Source organism: Elaeis guineensis, chromosome 14 (assembly GCF_000442705.2).
Source record: "Elaeis guineensis isolate ETL-2024a chromosome 14, EG11, whole genome shotgun sequence".
Lineage (NCBI taxonomy): Eukaryota > Viridiplantae > Streptophyta > Magnoliopsida > Arecales > Arecaceae > Elaeis > Elaeis guineensis.
In genome coordinates this window covers 29,117,528-29,126,167 of record NC_026006.2, presented here as the reverse complement: position 1 = coordinate 29,126,167, position 8,640 = coordinate 29,117,528, and positions in this window count along the sequence as shown.

The window sequence follows — 8,640 nt, the reverse complement described above, 5'->3', positions numbered from 1 at the left end:
CGTATGGTAATGAGACATGTCGTGATCTCATCATCGACATCATCGAAACTCCTTTCGATGGACCAGAACTCTCTTGATTCAGATAATTTAGAATGATCGATCATCAATATCATTCTAATTACTCTCAAAATCCATCAATGACACCTAGCAGTATATGGTAGCAACCCATCAGAAATAAAGATGAACCTCTCGATGCAGCTATCTGTGTGATTGAGTTCCTTTATTATGAGTCCCGACTGAATTAGGGTTAAGGTGAACTCATCAAATCCAACATCAATCATATGAATCAATCGATCGATCCGAGTCTGATGTGAAATCTCAATGAAAAATTCTTTTCCATTATTTCACTCTGCCATGGCCATGGGCTTAAGGACTCGATCTTTCAATCATCATAAAACTACTCCTTTTATCTACCGAGGTTGATAGATCCCATCTTGGTGCAATCTGGTTCCTACAATGAATATGCTATAGCCAACATACACCTCAGAATTTTGAATGGCTAGAAGATTGAGTTATGATGTAGTCAAACTATAACACACTCAAGGTGAACTGTTGATGCACCTCAGATCAAAGAACTAGACACACAGTTGCAGCATCGAGCTAGTCATTGACAAGAAGATAGACTTCTTTATGACTGCTCGAGGTGGTCACGCTCAGTATTCTCATTTTTAATGAATATCTGTACTCTCACTTCAGTGTTTCTATACCGTAGACTCAAGACTCATCTACTCTAAGAAAGCGATCGTATACCAACCTTCCGAATCGATCACCATCCTTGTGATGATCCTATGGTCAGGAGCTGTTTATGAGTTAGTTATGTAAATTCATGCCTTAAATTTTCAACTCTTGAAAATATGAATTAACATTCCTACTAACTCAAAGGATGTATCACAGAATAATGTACACAATGTGATAGTAGAATAATCCTTTTATTTATTTATAGTCAAAATTATAAATTTATCCTCATATTTGTACAGGAATGTGTCAGCCAATCTGGCATCTAGGACACACATCTAACACATGGTTCATCCTTATTTTTGATAAAGCCAAACTTCTTGACTATCATATCAAATCGAATATTTCAGCTCCTCAAAGCCTGCTTTAATCCATGATGGATCTCTTTAGCTTGCATACTTGATTTGCCCTCCCACTTGAGATAAATCTCTCTGGTTGAGTCATATAGACTTCTTCCTCTAGATTACCATTGAGGAATGTAGTCTTGATATCCATCTGACAAATATCATAATCGTAGTATGCTGCTATAGCAAGCAAAATCCTGATGGACTTAAGCATAGTCATTGGTGAGAAGGTTTCATCATAGTCAATTCCTTACTTTTGTCTGAAATCCTTCACCACCAACCTAGCTTTGTAGGTTTCTACTTGGCCATCTGCTCCGATCTTCTTTTTGAAGATCTACTTGCACCCTATTGGGGTCACACCCTCAGGTGCATCAACCAAGGTCCATACTTGGTTGGTGTACATCGAGTCTATCTCAGATTTTATGGCTTCCAGCTATCTGTCTGAGTCTCTACTCATGACAGCTTCCAAATAGATCAGTGGATCATCATCTTGAATGATATTAATCGAATTGTCATTCTCAATAACAAAACTATATCTCAGAGGTACTTGATGCACTCTATCTGATCTTCAGAGAGGAAGTGTATATTATGGATGTACCTCATCTTTATGTACTTCTGATTGAGGATCTTCTTGTTGTCCAACCACTGGTATTTTTAGATCGATTTGTAGATCATGAACTTCAGTAAGTTCAATATTCCTCCCACTGCTACCTTCTTGGATAAATTCATTCTCTAAAAAAATGGTGTGCCTACTAACAAATACTTTTTGATCAATAGGATGGTAGAAATAGTATCCATTAGTTTTCTTAGGATATCCTACAAACCTATACTTATCTGATCTAGCACTAAGCTTATGTCCAAAAATATTTTTGACATAAGCTGGATAGCCCCAAATCTTAAGATGTTTAAGATTAGGCTTCCTTTCCATCCATATCTCATATGGTGTGCTTGCAATAGACTTTGAAGGTACTCTGTTTAATATGTATGCGGTAGTCTCTAGGGTATATCCTCAAAAAAATATTGGAAGATCAGTGAAGCACATCATGGACCGCACCATATCCATTAAAGTATGATTCCTCCTTTCTACTACATCATTTAACTGAGGTGTATAAGGAAGGGTCCATTCAGAGAGAATACCTTTACTTTTAAGATGATCAAGAAATTCACTGGATAAGTATTCTCCTCCTCGATCAAATCGAAAAATCTTGATACTTTTTTCAGTTTGTTTCTCAACTATGCATTGATACTTCTTGAACTTATCAAAGGCTTCAGATTTATGTTTCATAAGATACACATATCCGAACCTTGATAAATCACCTATAAAGGTAATAAAATAAGAGTATTTACCTCTAGACTGAGTTGTCATTGGTCCAGTTATATCCGTATGTATTAGGACTAACAACTCACTTGCCCTCTCTCCATGTCCAGAAAATAGAGTCTTGGTCATCTTACCCATGAGACAAGATTCACAAGTTCCAAATGATTCATAATCATACGGGTCAAAGAATTTCTCTTTGTATAACTTGTTTATCCTTGACTCACTAATATGACCAAGGCGGTAATACCAGAGATATGTAATATTCATATTTTCTCTCTTTCTTTTCATATTTCTTTCAATATGAAAAATATTTTCATTGAGTGCAAGAATTAAAAGATTGTTATCAATATAACCACTGCCATAAAAGTCATTAGAAAAGAAAATGGAGCATCTATTTCCCATTAAACTTATTTCATAACCTTGTTTTAATAACAAAGGTATAGAAATAATATTTCTAATAACCTTTAGCATGTAATAACAATCTTTCAATACTAAAATTTTGCTTGAAGATAAATGAAGCATACAGGTTCCCACAGTCTCTGCGCTAATGGACTCTCCACTTGCACCATAAAGCTCGAGATAATCTTTTTTCAGACCTTTGATATTCTGTAGTCACTGTAATGAATTATAAATATATGATCTACAGATGGTATCTAATCTCCAAGTATCAGAGTCTGAGCCACTCAATGAAAAATAGATTTGCATCATATACATATCTTTTAGTGCTATACTTGCACCCTGCTTCAAACTTGCAAGATTATTCTTGCAATTATATTCTCAATGTCCAAACTTGTCATAAAATAAACAGCTAATATCCATATGGACATCTTTTGCCTTCTCATTATTACTAACCATCCCAAGGTCAGCAATATCCAGAATATTGGAGTTCTTCTCCGATATGAACCTAACTTACAAGTTCCTCAACCCATCTACATAGTTGGGATCAGTCAACATATTTTTATCTATAGTGTTATGCAGTAAAAATAAAAAAGCCATAATGCAGACTTAAATCTGCATGAATAAAGAACAATAGTATAAGGAAACCACTCAAGTTTGACATGCATAACTAGTTGAGGACTTTTAAAAAATTAGTTATGTCTCCTACTATTTTATTGGATACCATAGCCCTCTCCTATGGCAAACGAGAAATCTTAATCTAATTTCTTAATGGGGTTGAGACCCTAATCTCTTATTGAAGCCTTGTGGATATCATAACAAATCTCAATAAGTTTAAAAGTAGGAAAACCTATCCAATTGTATCTCATGCAACTCTCAACATAAACTTTACCTCTGAAAATACTCATAGCCTTGTGGATATCACAACAAATTATAGTATTTTGTAGTTAAGTCAGACCCTTCATTTTCATACTGTCATATCTGAAAAATATTATCCTTGTGGATATCACAACAAAGTAATATATCCAAAACATACCATAAAGTATTTAATATGCACCAAGGCAAACCCACATCAATCCTCATAGCAAGTCTTGTGGATATCACAACAAACCTACTATGATTTTTGATAGGATATTAACTAGGCATAAAGGAAGGCATATGTAGTATTCAAAATACTGAGCTACCATCATTCAAAATTTGAACTAATCCAATTGATCAGAAAAGTATTAAGATTGATGGTTGTCCCTCCATTGCTTTTCTTAGACATCAATAAAATTGGCCAGGCTAGCAACAGAACCAATTAAATAACCACCGTACTTGAAACACTCCTTAGACACCAATTAATTAATCGATTCAAAAAAATAGATCAGCTACTGGTTTACAACACTATGACTTAATATGATTTTTATGAGGGTTTTAATGGTCTCAAGCACATCTTAAATCAATCAACCACAATGATGCACAAATATAGTTATATCTTAAAAATTATAACAACTAAACATAGCTTCTAGTCATATCCCTAAGATATGAAAAATATAATCATATAATATGACTATAACTAGTATTTTAAGTATATCACATAAACATGAAGTTCTAATAATATGCATAAATATAAAATACTCTTTTCATAGTTCTTCTTCTTGAGACATCATAGTGGCACCCCTACATGCCATAAGAATACCCTATTGAATAGGAAGAGAGGGGCTCTGAACCTTACTTTCTCTATGACCTGATGGCTTGGTGAAGAACCTCAATTAGAGTACTAAGCAACTAAAAAAATTCTACAGATATATCATGTATTTTATATTTAAAACATATCTCTAAGACATACTAGGGTTTGGATGTTCAATCGGGTTCAACCCTTGAGCCGACTTGAACCAAACTAAAAACCCATGCTTGATCACAATCAAGATAATAATTTAATCTTTGATTATATAGATCACAGTAGGTTCTGATACCACTATTGAGTTTTGATGGCACAGCGAAAGGATTAGGTGTTTAAAATTTTTATTAAAAACACCCGATGCACCAAAAACCTTAATGCCTAAAAACTCTTGACTATATCAATCAAAGTACAATAAAATAAATTTGAATTAGAAGAATACCTGTAATGCTAATTCAATTTTTATAAGGCATCTAAGTGTCCACCCTCCAATGGTGATCCACATAAAAATTGAACCAAGAACAGCGCTCCTTCTTCAACTTGCTTCAAGAGTTCTAGCCTCTAGAACTCAACCAGCCACCAATCGATCAGATCTTCCTCCAGAACTGAGTCTGAACCTTTTTGAACCATCCACTAGATTTGACCATCTTTTTATAGACCTCTTAAACCCTTATATCTATTAATATTAGGCTTGTCTTAAAAGAACAAGCCTTGTCCTAAAACCTAGAGTTGAAAAAGAGGGAGAGAGGGAGTGGATAGGGGACGTAAGAATTGAATGATCACCCCATCTACCGTCTCCTATTTATAGCACCAGATGGGACACTAATAGAGAAGGCATGCCTCATCTAGAAAGGTATATCAAGTCCTCGTATCACTTATCTGAGAGTCCTTAAATAGGACTCTTTAGGGGGTGATACGTTGATTCCTACCTTCTCACACGTGCATGCCTAGAATGAGATACTTTTTGTACCTCTTCACACATCAGATTAGCATGAAATTTTGCCACATAAACTTTTGTTCAAATAAGAAGGCCATCACCAAATAAAACATTATTTGAATAAGAGTTCATATGTGAGAAGGACTCTTCACCGAAGAGACGCACGAGCACCTTCTCCCTGTCGCACGTGTGCATGCCCAGAAAAGGGTGTGAAAAGCAACCTTTCTTAATCTGATAATTTTTTAAATTTTTACCATGTGATCAAACTTAAAATTGGTCCTTATCACAAAAATTATCAAATAAAAAATTGCTTAAGACTCCCTAAACAGAAGGAGTCTTCACATCCCTTCGCACGTCCAAAAAAACTTGTTGCATGTACAGCAATGTTTCAAGCAATTTTCACATACATAAGTTGATAGATTTTTCATACTTCAAAAGGTGTACTAGGTGGCTCATCATCTGATCTACTTTTCATAAAAAATAGAGGCCCAAAATAGAAGGATTCTTAGTCCTTCTCCATGCCACAAATAAAGTGCACATGCATTCTGCATATTAGTGTCAAGAGTTCTTCTTAAGTTAGACTCTTAGTTATTTGGTGTGTACACCAAATATGGTGCCTCTTTTTGGCTGCTTCTAGGTGCTTGACCTAACCCAAATACCCACCAAATTGGGCTAGCAAATGAGCAAGGCATGAGATCAAATTGATCTCTAAAAGAGCTAGGGATTCCACACGTGCTAGCATGCTTATCAAAACCCCGATTGAATTCAAAATTTCAATCAACCTTTTTAAAAAGGGTCCTTAGCTAATTTCTATCTGTGTGTAATCTATTGGGTTTCACATCTAGCTAGTAGTAGATTCAGGTGTAAGTTGATCTAATTTGATTAGAATTTAATCAATCGATTTAGGTCCAATCGAGTTAACCTGATTTTAGTAATTAGAACTCTTTCTAATTAATATTCGAATTAAACTCTTTAATTCAATCAAAAACTTATAAGTCAAGATTGATATCTAGCAACATATCATGACTACCCAGAAGATATAAAAATTTGATAAAAATATCAAATATGCCCTTCAGTGGTAAGTTACTATGCAATACAATCCTTCGATCATCCCAGCACCCTGAATATATTCATGAGTATGGAATCATGTCAAACTCAAACACATATTCATATCGATTCTTAATTAACCAATGATGACTCCAATGAAGAAGCATTAGAAACTCTTTCTAATCTCCTTTCTAATTTTGGCCAAAAAATTTTTCTTGAGTCATCTATGAATGAGAATACATAGGATGCGATCTCCTCTTACTAGGAGCATTCGATTCTATGTTGACCTACTCACAACCTTCGTACATACTTCTATCATATCCAGAACACCCCATACATGTCTTAAAGTAATACTTGAGTATGAATCAAAATATGAATTTATGTGCACAAGATTTCATGGTGATCTCAGGTCTAAGGATCACTTACACAACTCCCACTTAGAGAACATCTTTGTCATGCAAGTAAGGCTTCCATAAGATATTCTCTTTCATCAAGTCAATTCAGTGGACTCATTTCTCAAATAAGCACCCACATCCTTGTATTAGTGTCCTACACAAGTGGCTAGTGAGATCTGCCAGCCTCTTCATCGAGCATACATAGGATGTGCCAGTCTATCCAGAATATTGATCTTCGACTCAATGTTCTTATGATCAAAAATATTTAAGATTAGGTTTTAAGTTTTTTGGTCTCACTAGCATGTCCTATTCATATCTCCTAAAATCATTGTCCTAATCTTTGGGGTTCATCATAATCTTAGTCATAATAAGAACAGCTAATATGATGAATCAATATCTTATTTTATTATCAAATAATAAATATCATTACATGAGTTAGAAAATTATAAAGAAAATTTCCATCGCAATACCCTTACGATTGGCTTATAGGGCACTCTTCTTTCATATGTGTCCATGACTTATCTTAAAAATTAACAAAGATGATTTTTATATATTCTTAAAGAGTTAATAATTTGAGATATATATTAATTAGTGGTTAATTTCTAAATGCTCCCTATCAAAGAATCATTATGGAGGACAGTGATCAATCCATTTGAGATCGATGCACTGTTCACCTCCTTTGTGTGCATATGAGTCTTGGGTCTGCAGTGTAGAGATACTAGATGATGGTGCGGGTGATTATTAGAGAACAACTAGCACTGAGCGTAATCAACATGAGAACCATATGGATCTCTACTCACTCGTCAGTGGTCTTCTCGATGCTGCAGTGGTGTGAGTGGTCCTTTGACCTACGGTGTCATTGGCTATTCACAGCAAGGCTATTGGGTTTGACTGCATATTCTCTTGGTCCCTAGCCATTCGGGTCCTTCCTGTGTATGTTGGCTTCAGTAGGTTCAGGATCACTGTTTGGAGTAGGATGCACCTAGATAGAATCTATCGATCTTGATAGAAAAAAAGAAGTCCTATGTGATTTGCGAGACTGAGTTTAGAAAATCTTTGACCAAAGCAAGTGTGAATACTGAAAAAAAAATTTCACATGATTCACAAATGAACTTGAGTCAAGCCAATCTAGTATATGACTGACGATGGGGTCTGATGAGTTCTCCATGACCTCCATCAAGTCGGGGCTCACAATAGAAAGATTAAATCATACGATAACTATATCTAGAGATTCATACTTTTATTTTACTAGGTTGTCACTACATACTGCTAGGTGTCACTGATGGATTATGAGACTCATCGGGCATCATCTTGATGATCGATGGCCCTCGAAGGATAGAATTAAAAATATTCCAATCCATCAAAAGGAGTTTCGATGATATTGTGATAGAGATCACAATATATCTCACTATCAAATAGAAAAAAATCTATGGGGTTACACATTAAGAGATTTAATCTTGAATTATCAATTGGACTTATGAAGTTTCAATTGGGTTAGGATTTATTAAAATCCTATTAGGTTTATGAGAATTATGCTAGCACACGGTTAAACCTAATTCTTCTCAGAACTTTGATTTGATCAAGTCTATAGTCTTGAACCTAATCAAAATTCATTTGGGTTTAATTGGGCTCTTAATTTTGAGCCCAAGAGAATTGATTAAGTCAATTAGTTGGAATAATTATCCTAACATTATCTCTTCTTTACCTCCTAATTATCTCTAAGTATGCATATGAAATAGCTGGAAGATTAGATGGCACATCCTTTTTCTTTTGATAAATATTCGGTGCCATATCCTTGAGGAGCC